Below are 17,143 nucleotides of genomic sequence, written 5' to 3' on the forward strand. Positions count from 1 at the left end.
GGCCCGAAATGACGGCGCATCATGATGCGCACACACCGCGCATCATGATGACGTCAGGCTGTCAATCAACTTTGAACTTCCGATTCCGATGCCGAATTCCGATATTGAAAAAATATCGGAAGTCGGTATCGGAATTCCGATACAGCAAGTATCGGCCGATACCCGATACTTGCGGTATCGGAATGCTCAACACTAGTCATGAGTGGCTTGACACATGGAATGCGACACTTGTAGCCCTTGTCCTGGATACGTCTGTGTGTGGTGGCTCTTGAAGCAATGACTCCAGCAGCAGTCCACTCCTTGTGAATCTCCCCCAAATTTTTGAGTGACCATTTCTTAACAATCCTTTCAAGGCTGCGGTTATCCCGGTTGCTTGTGCACCTTTTTCCACCACACTTTTTCCTTCCACTCAACTTTCCATTATTATTCTTGGATAACGCACTCTGTGAACATCCGGCTTCTTTAGCAGTGAACTTTTGTGGCTTACCCTCCTTGTGGAGTGTGTCAATGACTGTCTTCTGGACATCTGTCAGGTCCGCAGTCTTCCCCATGATTGTGGAACTACTGACACAGACTAAGGGACCTTTGTAAACACTTAGGAAGCCTTCACAGGTGCTTTTTGTTTCCCAAATCTAGTCCTAGCCTTAACTCTAGCCCTAACTCTAGTGCTAACCCTAGTCTTAACCCTAACTCTACTTAAGGTTACAAAAAGTTTTAAAAAACTTAGTTTATTAATTTTTTTTATAGGGATCACTTTTTCAAATTCAAGACAGCTCCCCCAGCAAGTCTCTATCTCTCCTCTCAAAAAATAACAAGTGAGATGAGAGTCTGTGGGCAGAGCACAGTGCAGCCGTTGTCATCTCATTTGCTACAGGTGCAGAGCATAGTAGTCGTGATGATGAGTTTATCGGTTGCTGCGCTCTGCAGATACCTGGTCATAGTTCTGCACTGCAAGATGCAGAAAGCCGCTATGATAAAAGGTGGAGGCAGCGCAGGTGCAAAATACTGATAATACAACCACTCACACCGACAGTTCATGATCGAATGGTATTCTAAATACACACAGATAAGACTTGCGTATTTGTGGTGCACTTATAGAGGGCTGGGCAGCTCATCTGATCTAATAGTATGGATGTGACCAATAAGCTATAGGGTACTTTTTCTCTGTGATGTTTTTGGGTTTCATGCACTTTTTAGTGAACTGCACTCCACATAGGCAGTAACTGAGATAACAAAGCTCACTTCATACTAACAGCTTTTCTATATTGGTTGCAGCCTATGCAGAGCACAGTTGCTGATTACAAACTCATCTCGACATAATTACGCTGATTCTTATTTATTATCACAGGAAACTCTGGAATATGAAGATTAAAGCACCAAAGTCCAGGTAAAAACTTTTAAATTTTTTTTTATGTCATTGGGTGTAGTGAATTCACTCAAATGAAAGTACCTTTAAGGCCTGGGAAACGCATAAAAAATGTTTTCCCAATCAATTATAATCGGCATTTTTTTTTTCAGAAACTCGGTTGGTTGTCAGTGAATGGAAACACTCTTGACGCTTGTAATGTATCCGTGCTGGAAATCCCTAAGTCCATCAACAAAAGGTCTCTTACCTGCGCAAATACATTGTAACACAGCGACGTTGCGTGAAAGGACTTGGTTGGGTGCACAGGAATGGTTCAGTTCAGTGACAGCAAGCAGAATTGCTAACACGGAGGGGAAGCAGCGGGGGCCGCCGTCTTGGGACATGTCGTCTTGTGTTTTACTCAATATACCAATCTGATCTCTTTAGGTTGAAGATGTAAAGTCAGAGGAAGATGTTCTGGATCCACAAAGTGATCTGCTCAGGGTCAGGACCTCATCTGGCGAACTGCAAAGTCCAAGTTTCTCCAAAGGCGTTCAAGCCTGCCTGCCGGAATGGGATGCACGCTGTCGTGAAATGCGTGGCTTCGCCCAACTCTGGAATTGGAAGCACAAATGGCTTCAATAAGGCGTTTAGGACGATGGTGAGCGCAGTATATCATACAGGCGGTATAAATGTCACAGTCTAATCCTAAAAGAAAGGCCTCATTCACACACCCGTACTGGGAAAATGGGACCGGTGTCATCGGTGTTCTGAATCCATGTGTCAGCCGTGTGTCCATTTTTCCCATCAGTGTGTCATCCGTGTGTCCGTTTTTACCATCAGTGTGCCATCCGTGTGTTCGGTTTAACCCTCAGTGTGTCATCCGTGTGTCCGTTTTTCCCATCAGTGTGCAAACCGTGTGTCCATTGTTCCCATCAGTGTGTCATCCTTTTGTCCATTTTTACCCTCACTGTGTCATTCATGTATCCATTTTCACCATCAGTGTGTCATCCGTGTGTCCATTTCCATCAGTGTGTCATACGTGTGTCCATTTTTACCATCAATGTGTCATACGTGTGTCCGTTTTTCCCATCAGTGTGCCAACCGTGTGTCCATTGTTCCCATCAGTGTGCCATCCTTGTGTCCATTTTCACCATCAGTGTGCCATCTGTGTGTCCATTTTCACCATCAGTGTGCCATCTGTGTGTCCATTTTCACCATCAGTTTGTCATCCGTGTGTCCATTTTTCCCATCAGTGTGTCTTCTGTGTGTCCGGTTTTACCATCACTGTGTCACCTCTGTTTCCATTTTTACCCTCAGTGTGTCATCCGTGTGTCCATTTTTACCATCAATGTGTTATCCGTGTGTCCGTTTTCACCATCAGTGTGTCATCTGTGTGTCCATTTTTCCCATCAGTGTGTCTTCCATGTGTCCGTTTTTACCATCAGTGTGTCATCTGTGTTTCCATTTTTACCATCAGTGTGCCATCCGTGTCTCTGTTTTTACCATCACTGTGTCATCTGTGTTTCCATTTTTACCATCAGTGTGTCATCCATGTGTCTGGTTTAACCATCAGTGTGTTATCCGTGTGTCCATTTTTCCAATCAGTGTGTCATCCATGTGTCCATTTTTACCATCAGTGTGTAATCCGTGTGTCCGTTTTTACCATGAGTGTGTCATCAATGTGTCCATTTTTACCATCAGTGTGTCATCCCTGTATCCATTTTTACCATCAGTGTGTCATCCGTGTGTCCGTTTTTACCATCAGTGTGTCATCCGTGTGTCCGTTTTCACCATCAGTGTGTCATCCGTGTGTCCGTTTTTCCCATCAGTGTGTCTTCCGTGTATCCATTTTTACCATCAGTGTGTCATCCATGTGTCCGTTTTTACCATCACTGTGTCATCTGTGTTTCCATTTTAACCATCAGTGTGTCATCCGTGTGTCCGGTTTTACCATCAGTGTGCCATCCGTGTGTCAGTTTTACCATCAGTGTGTGATCCGTGTGTCCATTTGTACCATCAGTGTGTCATCCATGTGTCCATTTTTACCATCAGTGTGTCATCCGTGTGTCCGTTTTTACCATCAGTGTGTCATCCGTGTGTCCATTTTTACCATCAGTGTGTCATCCGTGAATCTATTCTTTCCATCAGTGTGTCATCCGTGTGTCCATTTTTACCATCAGTGTGTCATACGTGAATCTATTCTTACCATCAGTGTGTCATCCGTGTGTCCGGTTTTACCATCAGTGTGCCATCCGTGTGTCAGTTTTTACCATCAATGTGTGATCCGTGTGTCCATTTGTACCATCAGTGTGTCATCCATGTGTCCATTTTCACCATCAGTGTGTCATCCGTGTGTCCATTTCCCCATCAGTGTGTCATACGTGTGTCCATTTTTACCATCAATGTGTCATACGTGTGTCCGTTTTTCCCATCAGTGTGCCATTCGTGTGTCCATTTTTACCATCAGTGTGCCATCCGTGTGTCCGGTTTTACCATCAGTGTGCTATCTGTTCTGTCCCCACATGAGGCAGAATGCGAGACACGGGGCAGAATGGAGATATGGGGCATGATTGGAGACAGATCGCACAGGATCATGGGGCAGGATGGGGAGATCATATGGGGCAGAATTGGGAGATCATATGGGGCAGAATGGATACTCATGAGAGTGGGATGGGAGAACATGGCTGAAGCCAGGAATGAGACACACGGGGGTCAGGATTGGGGATAATATTACCATATGGGGCTAATTAAGGGATATTATTACTGCAGTGATGTATTTATTTTTTGAGTATACTGTTTTAAATGGTGGGGTGGTCCAGTTACTGTGTAGAGTGATACTATGTCGCCTTTTTTTCTTCATGTGATGTATTGTAGAAGTTGGGAAAAAATAAGTAACGAGTTCTGCAAGCCGAGCTTTAGATAACTGTGTTATTTCCTGCAGAGACGAGCCCTGGCTGGAAGACGTGATGGCGATCTGTGCTGGATGAAAGATGAAAAGCAAGGATGAAGGACTTCACCTAGAGACGTCACTGGTGAGTTAATGTGTTACCTATACACTGACACTATACACCGTATACTATACTGTATATACAGAGGTCCTGTGTATAATGTCACCAGTGATCACTGTGTTACCTGTACATTATATACAGAGCTCCTGTGTAAAATGTCATTGATTACTATATTACCGGTACGCATACACTAAATACTAAGTACATATCTTCTGTGTATAATGCCACTTATGATGACATTATTATGTTCTTTTATTATTGATCAGTATAGTAGTATTCAGTCACCATGTGGTGGTAATATGTTGTCTGGGCATGATGTGGTGGTATTTGTCGCTTGTATGTGCTATTATTTGGTCACTTTGTGGTGGTAATATGTGGTCTGGTCATGGTGCGGTGGTATTTGTTCCTTGTATGTGATATTATTCGGTCACTGTGGTAGTAATATGTGGTCTGGTCATGGTGTGGCGGTATTTGTTCCTTGTATGTGGTATTATAGGTCACTATGTGGTGGTAATATGTGGTCTGGACATGGTGTAGCGGTAGTTGTTCCTTGTATGTGATATTATTGGTTATTTTAAAAATTGAAAAAAAAATTAAAATATACCTAAATTGTATGGCATATTTTAACAAATATTTAATAGGTTACAGTAGACTAGGGCCTGGCCAAAAGAGTCTACCCTGTTATGGTGGCGGCTTAAAAAAATATTTTGGCCAAAGCAAAAGCTGTCGGATATATGTGTGATCTGGTGATGGGAACTGTTAATGTGTGATTGGTGAGCAGTGGAGTTTTTCCAAAAGAGAGCAGTGGGACTGTGGACAGTTCGAGGGGGTGGAGGTGGGCCTGGGTGGAGCCTGGACGGAGTCTCAAGGGGGCCCTGAAAATTTTACCAGTATGGGGCCCCAAACTTCCTAGTGGCAGCCCTGTAAAGAGGAGCTTCACCAGTACATCAAACCGGTGAAGAGAGGAGGCAGCCACATATGGATCAGGATCAGCAGCTCCATCCTCACCTTTCAGTCTGATGTCCATCTCTGTGCTACCTATATAACACCACCAGAGTCACCCTACTTCAATTCAGACTGCTTTGAGATCTTACAAAGAGAAGCCACCCAATATCAGGCCCTGGGCACATTTCTCATCTTTGGAGACCTCAATGCAAGAACAGGGAGAGAAAACGACTTCCTGACCACGGGTGGGAACATCTTCATATTTGGAGCAGAAAATGAAGGCCAAGACTCAGTACTCACAGAGAGAAACAGCTACGACAGTACAGTCAACAAAAGTGGTAAAAAGCTCCTGAACATATGTAGAAGTTTAGGACTTCATATTCTTAATGGACGAACCAAAGGAGACTCTTTAGGGAGGTGTACACTAAACTCCCATGTAGGAAGGAGTGCAGTAGATTATGCCATTACAGATATGAACCTGGCAAATATCAGCGCCTTCATAGTCTCCCCACAAACGCAGCCTAAGTCCTACGCTCTTCAACGTTTACATCAACGAGCTGGCCACCGCTCTGGAATCTTCCACAGCACCAGGTCTCACCCTCCATGATGCGCAGGTGAAATTCCTGCTGTATGCAGATGACCTTCTTCTGTCACCAACCGAGAAAGGCCTCCAAGACAACCTGAAAATCTTAGAGAAATTCAGCTCCACCTGGGCACTACCAGTCAAACTAAAGAAAACCAACATCATGGTGTTCCAGAAGAGAAAGAGAAAATCAGACCAGCACCCTTCATTTGTCCTCAACAACTGCGCCCCTACAGGAACGGACAAATATACCTACCTGGGCCTAGAGATTCACCGGTCAGGGAGCTTCAAACAAGCTGTACAAGCCAGTACAGTCTAGCCAGTACAGTCTATATCTACAATAATATATACCTGACAGGAGCCCGTACAGTCAAATAAAATTCAAATTCAAAGAAGCTTTATTGGCAGGACTAAATACACATTAGTTTTGCCAAAGCAAGTGTACAAAAGGGAATAGGGATAGGGACTGTAGGGATGTTGGGTAGGGGCTGTAGGAAAGGTGGATGGGGCAGATCCCGGATGGGGCTAGAGAAGTCCATGGCATAGGGAAGGTGGATGGGGGGATGGGGCAGATCCAGGGTGGGGCTATAGAAGTCCACGGCATAGGGAAGGTGAATGGGGGGCATGGGGCAGATCCAGGGTGGGGGCCATAGAAGTCCATGGCATATCATAGTTCTCTTTCTCGCTGTCTATGACATTCGCTCACATATTGCGCTGCTATCTCCACTGCTCTCTCTTCTTCCCCCAGCAGAATATGTTTTCTCTTCCTCCTTCATGGTGATGAAATCCGGGAAGAGATGTGAGAGTCTCCTGAAGTGAGTGTCCCTCACTGCTGAGTATTTGGGGCAGTATAGCAGGAAGTGGGTCTCATCCTCCAGGGCCTCCTGGTCACGGTGTTGGCACAGTCTTTCCTCCCTGGGCTTGTAGCTCTGCCTGTGTCAGCCCGATTCGATGGCCAGACTGTGGGCACTGAGTCTATACCGGCTCAGGATCTTGCGGTCTCCGGGGTCCGGGAGTTTCTCCAGGTATGGGGCCAGTCTGTAGTCTATCTGTAGAATCCGGTACATGGTCAGTTTCTGTGAGCTGATGATGTTGTTCTTCCAGCCACTTACGTACCTCTCCAGGCCTTCGTCTACCATCTTTCTGATTCTGGCTTTTGTCAGGTTGTTGTGATTAGTGTCTGGTCAGGTTGGGTTTGGGTGGGCTGTTCCGAGGGTCCTGGTTTTTCGGTTTCACCTACATGTGTCAGGGCTTTATGGTGATGGGATCTTGGATTGCTCCTACGTAAGTGTGCCCTGAATGACAGTGTCCTCTTTAGAAAAGTTAGGTGTAGAGGGAATCTGCCCAGCTCAGCCCGGCAAGCACTGTTGGAGGTGCTCCGATGGACTTGAAGAAGGTGCTTGCAGAATTCCAGGTGGAATATTTCTGTTGGGCTTGAATCCCACCTTGACCAGTCTGGGTAGGTGTGAGGACCCCAGACTTCACTGCCATACAGGAGGATTGGGGTGATGATAGATTCGAAGATTTTTAACCAGACACTCACTGGTGGCTTCAGATGGTAGAGTTTCCTTCGGATGGCATAGAAGGTTTTGCAGGCCTTGTCTTTCAGGGTCTCTATGGCTTGTTTGAAGCTCCCTGACCGGTGAATCTCTAGGCCCAGGTAGGTATATTTGTTCATTCCTGTAAGGGCGCAGTTGTTGAGGACAAATGAAGGGTGCTGTTCTGATTTTCTCTTTCTCTTCTGGAACACCATGATGTTGGTTTTCTTTAGGTTGACCGGTAGTGCCCAGGTGGAGCTGAATTTCTCTAAGATTTTCAGGTTGTCTTGGAGGCCTTTCTCGGTTGGTGACAGAAGCAGCAGGTCATCTGCATACAGCAGGAATTTCACCTGCGCATCGTGGAGGGTGAAACCTGGTGCTGTGGAAGATTCCAGAGCGGTAGCCTGCTCGTTGATGTAAATGTTGATGAGCGTTGGGCTTAGGTTGCAGCCTTGTCTGACTCCATGGCTCTGCTGGAAATAGGCCGTTCTTCTGCCGTTCACACTCACGATGCAGAGGTTCTCGGTGTAGGAGCTTTTGATAACATCGTAGGTCTTTTCCGCTCTCCTTAGTTTCAGGAATAAGCCTGGGTGCCACACCGAATCAAAGGCCTTTTTAAAGTCCACGAAACAGGCGTATATCTTCCCGTTCTTTGTATTGTGGACGTGTCTCTGAATGAGGCTGTGCATGGTGTAGATGTGGTCGGTAGTGCGGTGGTTTGGCATGAACCCTGCTTGGTTTTTGCTGAGGACGTTGCGCTCAGTGAGGAAACTCAGGATCCTCTTGTTCAGGATGCTGTTGAACATTGTTCCCAGGTTGCTGCTGACACATATTCCTCTGTAGTTGGCTGGGTCATACCTGTCCCCATTCTTGTGGATGGGTATGATGAGGCCTTGGTTCCAGGTATGAGGGAAGTAGCCGGCACTTAGCACAATATTGAAGAGTTTAACCATTGCGGCCTGTATTTCTGGTGGGCTGTACTTCAGCATTTCTGGTAGGATTCCATCCAGGCCACCGGCTTTTCTACATCTCATGGAAGAGATTCTCTCTGCTACTTCCTGTAATGTAATAGGTGAATCCACGGGGTTTTGGAAGTTTTTTACTTTTTCCTCCATCGCTTTTAGTTTTGCCATTATGCTTTCGTGTTCTTGGCTTAGTTCTTCCTTCGGGATGTCTTTATAGAGGTCTCTGAAGTACTGGAGCCAGATGTTGCCATTTTGGATATGGATGTTATTTTTCTGGTCTTTTGTGCCTATGTGGTTCAATAGTTCCTAGAAGGAGTTGTCTTGGAGGGCATCTTGGAGTTGGTTAAGTTTGGTGGAGCTGTAACTCTGCTTCTTCCTCCTGAGGATGGTTTTGTACTGCCTTTGTATGGTTTCATAGGCTTCCCTTAGACCCAGGTGGTTGGGGTCTCTGTGTTTCTTGTTTAGGTATATATTATTGTAGATATAGACAGTATGGGCTCCTGTCAGGTATATATTATTGTAGATATAGACTGTATGGGCTGCTGTCAGGTATATATTATTGTAGATATAGACTGTACGGGCTCCTGTCAGGTATATAGTATTGTAGATACAGACTGTATGGGCTCCTGTCAGGTATATATTATTGTAGATATAGACTGTACGGGCTACTGTCATGTATATATTACTGTAGATACAGACTGTACAGGCTCCTCTCAGGTATATATTATTGTAGATATAGACTGTATGTACTCCTGTCAGGTATATATTATTGTAGATATAGACTGTATGGCTCCTGTCACTTATATATTACTGTAGATACAGACTGTATGGGCTCCTGTCAGGTATATATTAATGTAAATATACACTGTATGTGCTCCTGTCAGGTACTGTATATATTATTGTAGATACAGTCCGTACGAGCTCCTGTCAGGTATTTATTATTGTAGATATAGACTATATGGGCTGCTGTCAGGTATATATTATTGTAGATATAGACTGTATGGGCTGCTGTCAGGTATATATTATTGTAGATATAGACTGTATGGGCTGCTGTCAGGTATTTATTATTGTAGATATAGACTATATGGGCTGCTGTCAGGTATATATTATTGTAGATACAAACTGTATGGGCTCCTGTCAGGTATTTATTATTGTAGATATACTGTATGTGGCACCCCTGAGGCTCAGTCGCCACAGAGGTACTGCAGCTCCTCCTGAGGTGTGGTACCCCACCATCCAGGTAAGGTGGGAACTCCTGACCATGCTCCAACACTCACACCCCACACAACAGAGTAGTTCAGCAAACCCACATTGCGGCTCTTTGCTTAGAGCGTAGCAGAGCACCTTTGGTGGTTCCCTGCTTGGAACACTAAACGTGCTGGGAGGTGGGTGGAGTTGAGAATACATAAAAGAGCGGGGAGGTTTAGAATTACAGGTCAGTCTGACAGAGGAGTCAGACAGGAGAGTCTGAGGAAGGAAGCCACTCGGAGAGGAGTGGGGATCCCTGGAAGAGGGATGGAGGAAGGAGTGCTGCGACTGCCTCAGTGATCTGGGCCAGCTGGCACAGGAAAGGAAAGGAGAAAGACATTGAACTGAAATATGATCTTCCATAGGAGAGAGAGATTAGTACGAAACGAAGGAGTAAAAGGGAACAGAGGACGTGGGTTAGGAGAGAACCCTGCACAGAAGTTCTAAGCGCAAGGCCGGGGCCCGGTCCCCGAGGTTGTATGGATGCTAATGGTCCTGCAGTCAACACCGGTGGAGTAGTGGGCTGTAAATGCACTACTCCCATCTAAGACTTGGGGCACAACGGTAACTCTGATAGTGAGCCGGGACTCAGGAGTGAGGAGTCCCCGAAGCAGGCTACAGATGTCTGCCGTACAAGTAGAGTTCTTGGGAACATCTGTCAGGAGGAACTCCAGTGTAACTCAGTACTAGGAGATCTTCAGACTTAAAGGCGCTATAAGAGGAGACGTTCAGAAAGGTACATGTTGGCGGAGCGTTGGAAGGGAGCATTCCATCTTGCCTGGAGGTTGACTGAGTCCCTGACCCGGAGGACACGGCACAGAGGCAGGCACCTGTGTGTACTACAGACTGTGAGTAAAGCTTTGGAACTACAAGCCCCGGTGTCCTCCATTCATTCTTGCGCCAACGCACCCAGCACCGCTACATCTGGGGACCAGCTTCTACACCGCTTGTGCCTCTCCTCTTCCCCTACATCTACACTGCCCTGGGGCTACAACTCCACCTGTGGGGAGCTTCACCATCTTGGCTGCAACACACCACCAGCCCCAAAGGATCTGCATGCAGCGTCGGCCTAACATCTCACTTGCCGAACACCACAGGTGGCATCACAAACTATTCCATTCACTATATTCTACCATTCAATTTCCCCCATTAATTGGGCGCCCAAGGCCACGGACCGGGTCACCGCTGCTGTGACACATCCCGCCGACACCGGCCCGGTACCGAGTACACCACAGCCTTGGGAGGGCGACCCACCTGACACTACACCATCTCAGTGTCACTTCACCAACTCTGCCCTGGGACTACAGCCCTGCTTGTGGAGGGCTATACCATCACTGTTGCACCACACCATCTGTCCCAGAGGATCTGTCTGCAGCGTCGGCTTAACATCATCCATTGCCGAACACCACAGGTGGCGTCACGACTCACGACTCATATATTCATAAACTCTAATCACACTGAACTTTACCCCCCTTTTATACAATGGGCGCCAAGGGCCACGGGCCGGGTCCCAGCTTCCATGACAACTCCCATTGAAGCCCATCGGGCCCGGTACCGAGTACCCCACAGCCCTGGGATGGCGACCCAGTGCCTCAAACCATACGTGAGTCCATTACTAGATTGTGCCTCAAACCACATGTGAGGCCATTATTAGATTGTGCCTGCTGTGCCTCAGACCACACGTGAGGACATTATTAGATTGTACCCGCCGTGCATCAGACCACACGTGAGGACATTATTAGATTGTACCCGCCGTGCATCAGAGCACACATGAGGACATTACTAGGTTGTACCCCTCAGGCATCAGACCTCATGTGAGAACATTGCTATATTGTGCCAGCCGTGCCTCAGACCACATGTGATGACATTCCTACATTATGCCTGCCATGCCTCAAAGTGCTACAGAAAGTAGAGTAGAAAGCTGGTCATTGTATTTTAAGTCATTACTCGTGGGGGACTATTACTGTATATACAGGAGATGTGTTGGGTACATACTTCATATAAAGATCTGTGTGGCCTGGTACTGTACACTGATGTGAAAAAGTTTTTGCCCCTCCTGGTTTTTTACTCTTTTGCATGTTTGTCATACTTAAATGTTTCAGAGTAACAATTAAAATATTTGACAAAGATAGCACAAGTAAACACAAAATTTAATTTGTAAATGAAGGTCTTTATTGTTAATGGGGGGAAAAATACAGGGCCCTGAGCGAAAGTGATTGTCCCCTACTTTGTTTTAACTGTGGTTTGTCACATCTTTGAAAAGCAAAGAGAGAGAGATAATCCTTTAATCGTCCCACCATGGGGAAATTCAGAGAATTACAGCAGCAAGGCAGGAACAAGTACAGATACAGATGCAAAGTTCAGTTTCCCTAGCCACACCCAGGCCTGATTACTGCCACACCTGTTCTCAATAAAAAAAATCATTTAAATAGGACCTGCCTGACAAAGTGAAGTAGATAAAATGATCCTCAAAAGGTAGACATCATGCTGCGCTCCGAAGAAATACATGAACAAATGAGATGCAAAATAAATTCAGATCTATCAGTCTGGAAAAGGATATAAAGCCATTACTAAAGACTCCAGCGAACCACCGAGAGAGCCATCATCCACAAATGGAGTAAATATGATACAGTGGTGAACCTACCCAGGAGTGGTCTGGTCATTAAAGTGAAAAAATACTGTAGGAGGGGGGATCAGATTAAAGAAATTGGCATTTTCTGAGTTATATTTATTTTTATTTTATATGAAAAAATATATATTTTCTTCAACTGCACAATATAGGAACATAGAGATAAATTGTATATAGCAATGTATCTCTGTACCTATGTCATCTGCTTCTGAACTCACAACCTGCAATACAGCTCACTAGAGTTGAGCGACTTTTGGTTTTTTATGGTCGAGTTTCGTTTCGTGAAACCCGACTTTTCCAAAAGTCGGGTCGAGCAAGATCGGCCGTTTATAGGGAAAAGTCGAGGTCGTCCCGAAACACGAAACCCAATGTAAGTCAATGGGGAATAAAAGTCGGCAGTGAGAGGAGGACAGGAAACACACCTACAGTGCTCATTTGAATGCCAAAAGCATCAATTCTTCTTACTTAAGCTGGTCAACCTTAATTAACTTCATAATACAAGTTACGCACTGAAAAATGGGGGTTATTTGGCTAAAGTTGTGGGGGGGTAGGGCTGGCTCCAGGTTTTCATGTGCCCTGGGCGAAAGAGCGCCCCTTTAACACATACCACAACTCATCATGCTCCGATACGGCAGAGAAATAGCGGTATAGTACAATGAAAAATACTTCACTTTTTACATCTCATGACGAGGCCCATCTATTTCTCCATACAGAATCATTGGTCCCATATAATGTTTGAAACAGTATATGATGCTCTCCACATAATGCTACAGTATATGTTGGTCCCCATGGATGAAGCTCCACTGTCTTATGGGCCCAAATAATGCTCCAAACATAATGGGCCCCATTTCTAATGCTCTAGTCTATAATGGGCCCTGTAAATGCTGCTCCAGTGTCTGATGTCCACCTTTGGAATGTTCCAGTGTATGGTGTGCCCCATCTATCATTCTCCAGAGTATAGTGCTCCCCAAAAATTGCTGTCCCAACATTGAAAACAATCAAATAAGTCTCCTCGCTAGGGAATCCCTGTACTAGTCTGGACTCCTCGTCGTCCCCATCTTCCATCTCACTGCACAGTATTTCAACCTTGCAAGTGCTGTGATCCTGAGCAAGCAGGGGGGGGCCCACTCGTTGGCGACGGCACTGGCACAGGGCCCCTGATAGTACGGTGGTGTGTCTGATGGCGGGTGGGCCGAACCTGCACTTTCATCTGCAGCTTCCTCTTTGTCACCGTGTAAGATGGAACTGTATATGGGAAGGGTAACCTGACTTTCATCAGGGTCAGATTCAGGCCGTGTAGCGTGCGAGGGGAATGTAGTGGTCTGGGTCAATGTACCAGCAGATTCATCGAGCAGTGGCTGGGCATCAGTGCACTTGTGTCGCCCCCAGGAGTACGGTCGCCACAGTGGCATTACCTTCCTCCTAGGGAGTGTGATGTCATGCTTGGGAGCAACGAAGGATCTCTCTAGCAGGTTAACTGATTGGGTGGCGTTATTCCCCCGAGTCATGACCCTCCAAACAGCGTTCATGAAGGCAAAGTGTTTGTTTTACGTGGGCAGTATGGTTGCAAAGCTGAACCTTAAAGGAATGTCCAGAAGGGCACCACCAGGAGTGGAGCCTACGGCGTAATTTGACTCAACACGGGCAACCTCAACCATGCCAGCTACAGAACAGATGCACACATTGCAAGCTTAATTCCGTTAACGAACGAGACTCCGTCATGCCCCGCGGTCCGAGTCCGGCTTACTAGAGGGACACGTGAGGCTCTGGCACATGAGATTGGCCAATAACTGGTGTGTCATGCCATTACATGTCCGTGGCTGCATGTGCGCTACACTGAAAAGGCCAGCGTTTGTCGCTTACAGGTGCAGATAACCCGCTGAACAACGTTAGTGATGGGGATCACTGATTACAATTATTACTCGCGAACGATGATTTCCCAGTAAATGCAGGTCAACCGCAGTTCCGGAATTAGGCCTAACCGTCATTCCTGAAAAAATGAAAAACTTACGTGTGCAAACCACAGGTGCTGTAGCTTGCTTAACAGCTCGCCAGCCGTTCTCACGCCCAGTATGGATTACACGTGATTGCACAAAGGTGAGAAAGGGTACCGTATCCCAGGATAACATGTATGGATAGCGTACACATTCAAAAGATATGTCTATACATCAGGAGGCAGGCTCAGATGGTGTTAGGCCCAGTATGGTTTGCAAGTGATTGCACAAAGGTGAGAAAGGGTACCGTATCCCCGGATAACATGTATGGATAGCGTACACATTCAAAAGATATGTCTACAGTCATGGCCAAAAGTTTTGAGAATGACACAAATATTATATTTTCACGTGATCTGCTGGCCTCTGGTTTTTATGTGTGTTTGTCAGATGTTTTTATCACATACAGAAATATAATTGCAATCATATTATAAGTAGCAAAAGGTTATATTGACAGTTAGAATGAGTTGATGCAGCAAGTCAATATTTGCAGTGTTGACCCTTCTTCTTCAGGACCTCAGCAATTCTCCCTGGCATGCTCTCAATCAACTTCTGGATCAAATCCTGACTGATAGCAGTCCATTCTTGCAAAATCAATGCTTTTATTTTATCTGAATTTGAAGGCTTTTGTTTGTCCACCCGTCTCTTGATGATTGACCACAAGTTCTCAATGGGATTAAGATCTGGGGAGTTTCCAGGCCATGGTCCCAAAATCTCTATGTTTTGTTCCCTGAGCCATTTAGTTATTACCTTTGCTTTATGCCAAGGTGCTCCATCATGTTGAAAAAGGCATTGTTGATCGCCAAACTGCTCTTGGACGGTTGGGAGAAGTTGCTCTTGGAGGACATTCTGGTACCATTCTTTATTCATGGCTGTGTTTTTAGGCAAGACTGAGAGAGAGCTCATTCCCTTGGCTGAAAAGCAACCCCACACATGAATGGTTTCAGGATGCTTGACAGTTGGCATGAGACAAGACTGGTGGTAGCGCTCACCTGGTCTTCTCCGAATAAGCCGTTTTCCAGATGTCCCAAACAATCGAAAAGGGGATTCATCAGAGAAAATGACTTTACCCCAGTCCTCAGCAGTCCACTCCCTGTACCTCTTGCAGAATATCAGTCTGTCCATGATGTTTTTTCTGGAGATAAGTGGCTTCTTTGCTGCCCTCCTTGAGACCAGGCCTTGCTCCAAGAGTCTCCGCCTCACAGTGCGTGCAGATGCACTCACACCTGCCTGCTGCCATTCCTGAGCAAGCTCTGCACTGCTGGTAGCCCGATCCCGCAGCTGAAACACTTTTAAGAAATGGTCCTGGCTCTTGCTGGTCTTTCTTGGGCGCCATGGAGCCTTTTTGGAACAAGGGAACCTCTCTCCTTGAAGTTCTTGATGATGCGATAGATTGTTGACTGAGATGCAATCTTTCTAGCTGCGATACTCTGCCCTGTTAGGCCATTTTTGTGCAGTGCAATGATGACTGCACGTGTTTCTTTAGAGATAACCATTGTTAACAGAAGAGAAACAATGATGCCAAGCACCAGCCTCCTTTTAAAGTGTCCAGTGGTGTCATTCTTACTTAATCATGACAGATTGATCTCCAGCCCTGTCCTCATCAACACCCACACCTGTGTTAATGGAGCAATCACTGAAACGATGTTAGCTGGTCCTTTTAAGGCAGGGCTGCAATGATGTTGAAATGTGTTTTGGGGGATTTAGTTCATTTTCTAGGCAAATATTGACTTTGCAAGTAATTGCTGTTAAGCTGATCACTCTTTATAACATTCTGGAGTATATGCAAATTGCCATTAGAAAAAATGAAGCAGCAGACTTTGTAAAAATTAATATTTGTGTCATTCTCAAAACTTTTGGCCATGACTGTATACATCAGGAGGCAGGCTCAGACGGTGTTAGGCCCAGTATGGCTTGCAAGTGATTGCACAAAGGTGAGAAAGGGTACCGTATCCCCGGATAACATGTATGGATAGCGTACACATTCAAAAGATATGTCTACACATCAGGAGGCAGGCTCAGACGGTGTTAGGCCCAGTATGGCTTGCAAGTGATTGCACAAAGGTGAGAAAGGGTACCGTATCCCCGGATAACATGTATGGATAGCGTACACATTCAAAAGATATGTCTATACATCAGGAGGCAGGCTCAGACGGTGTTAGGCCCAGTATGGCTTGCAAGTGATTGCACAAAGGTGAGAAAGGGTACCGTATCCCCGGATAACATGTATGGATAGCGTACACATTCAAAAGATATGTCTATACATCAGGAGGCAGGCTCAGACGGTGTCAGGCACAGTATGGATTTGACGGCCCAGACTACACAGCGGAGGAGCAGGGAGAGGTAAAGATTGCAAATGCTGGGGCCCGCCCAAGCAAGGGGGGCCCACTCGTGGGCGTCGGTACTGGCACTGGGCCCCTCATAGTACGGCGGTGTGTCTGACGGCGGGTGTGCACCACCACCGTCAGAGACATCTGATTGCACTATGAGCGACCCTGTGCCAGTGCCCGCGCCCAAGAGTCGGCCTACCCACCTGTCCAGGGCAACGGCACTCGCACGGTGTCGTGCGCTAGGTGGTGACCCGGCCATGGGGGGGGAGGCAGCACAGTTAGGGAGTTTTAGAAAGTGGCATATGTTGATGTTGGACATTCAGCTGATGCAAAAGGCGAAATAGGTCAAGTCCCAGGAAGAGGTGGACCAAAGCAAGCCATTTTTCTGTCACCCTATGTGTCATCAGGGGAAGGTGGAACAAAATCCTTGGAAACCCATGCATGGTTCATTTTAATGAAGGTTAGATCATCCACATTTTGGGTTGACAGACGGGTCCTTTTTTCTGTCAGGATTGATCCAGCTGCACTGAAGACTCTTTCCGATAGCACACTTGCAGC

The 17,143-nt window shown here is 46.1% G+C and overlaps 1 long non-coding RNA gene across 1 annotated transcript in view; it reads right to left on the minus strand.

Annotated features, from left to right (window-relative positions):
• Nucleotides 1-1,192: 1,192 nt before the first annotated feature.
• Nucleotides 1,193-17,143, minus strand: part of LOC141058161 (uncharacterized) — a 54,331-nt gene continuing 38,380 nt past the window's right edge. The window contains exon 3 of the long non-coding RNA XR_012222107.1: nucleotides 1,193-1,959. This is a non-coding gene — a long non-coding RNA (uncharacterized lncRNA). The remainder of the gene's footprint in view (nucleotides 1,960-17,143) is intronic.

Source organism: Dendrobates tinctorius, unplaced genomic scaffold (assembly GCF_039654945.1).
Source record: "Dendrobates tinctorius isolate UK_male_01 unplaced genomic scaffold, ASM3965494v1 ptg000211l, whole genome shotgun sequence".
NCBI lineage: Eukaryota > Metazoa > Chordata > Amphibia > Anura > Dendrobatidae > Dendrobates > Dendrobates tinctorius.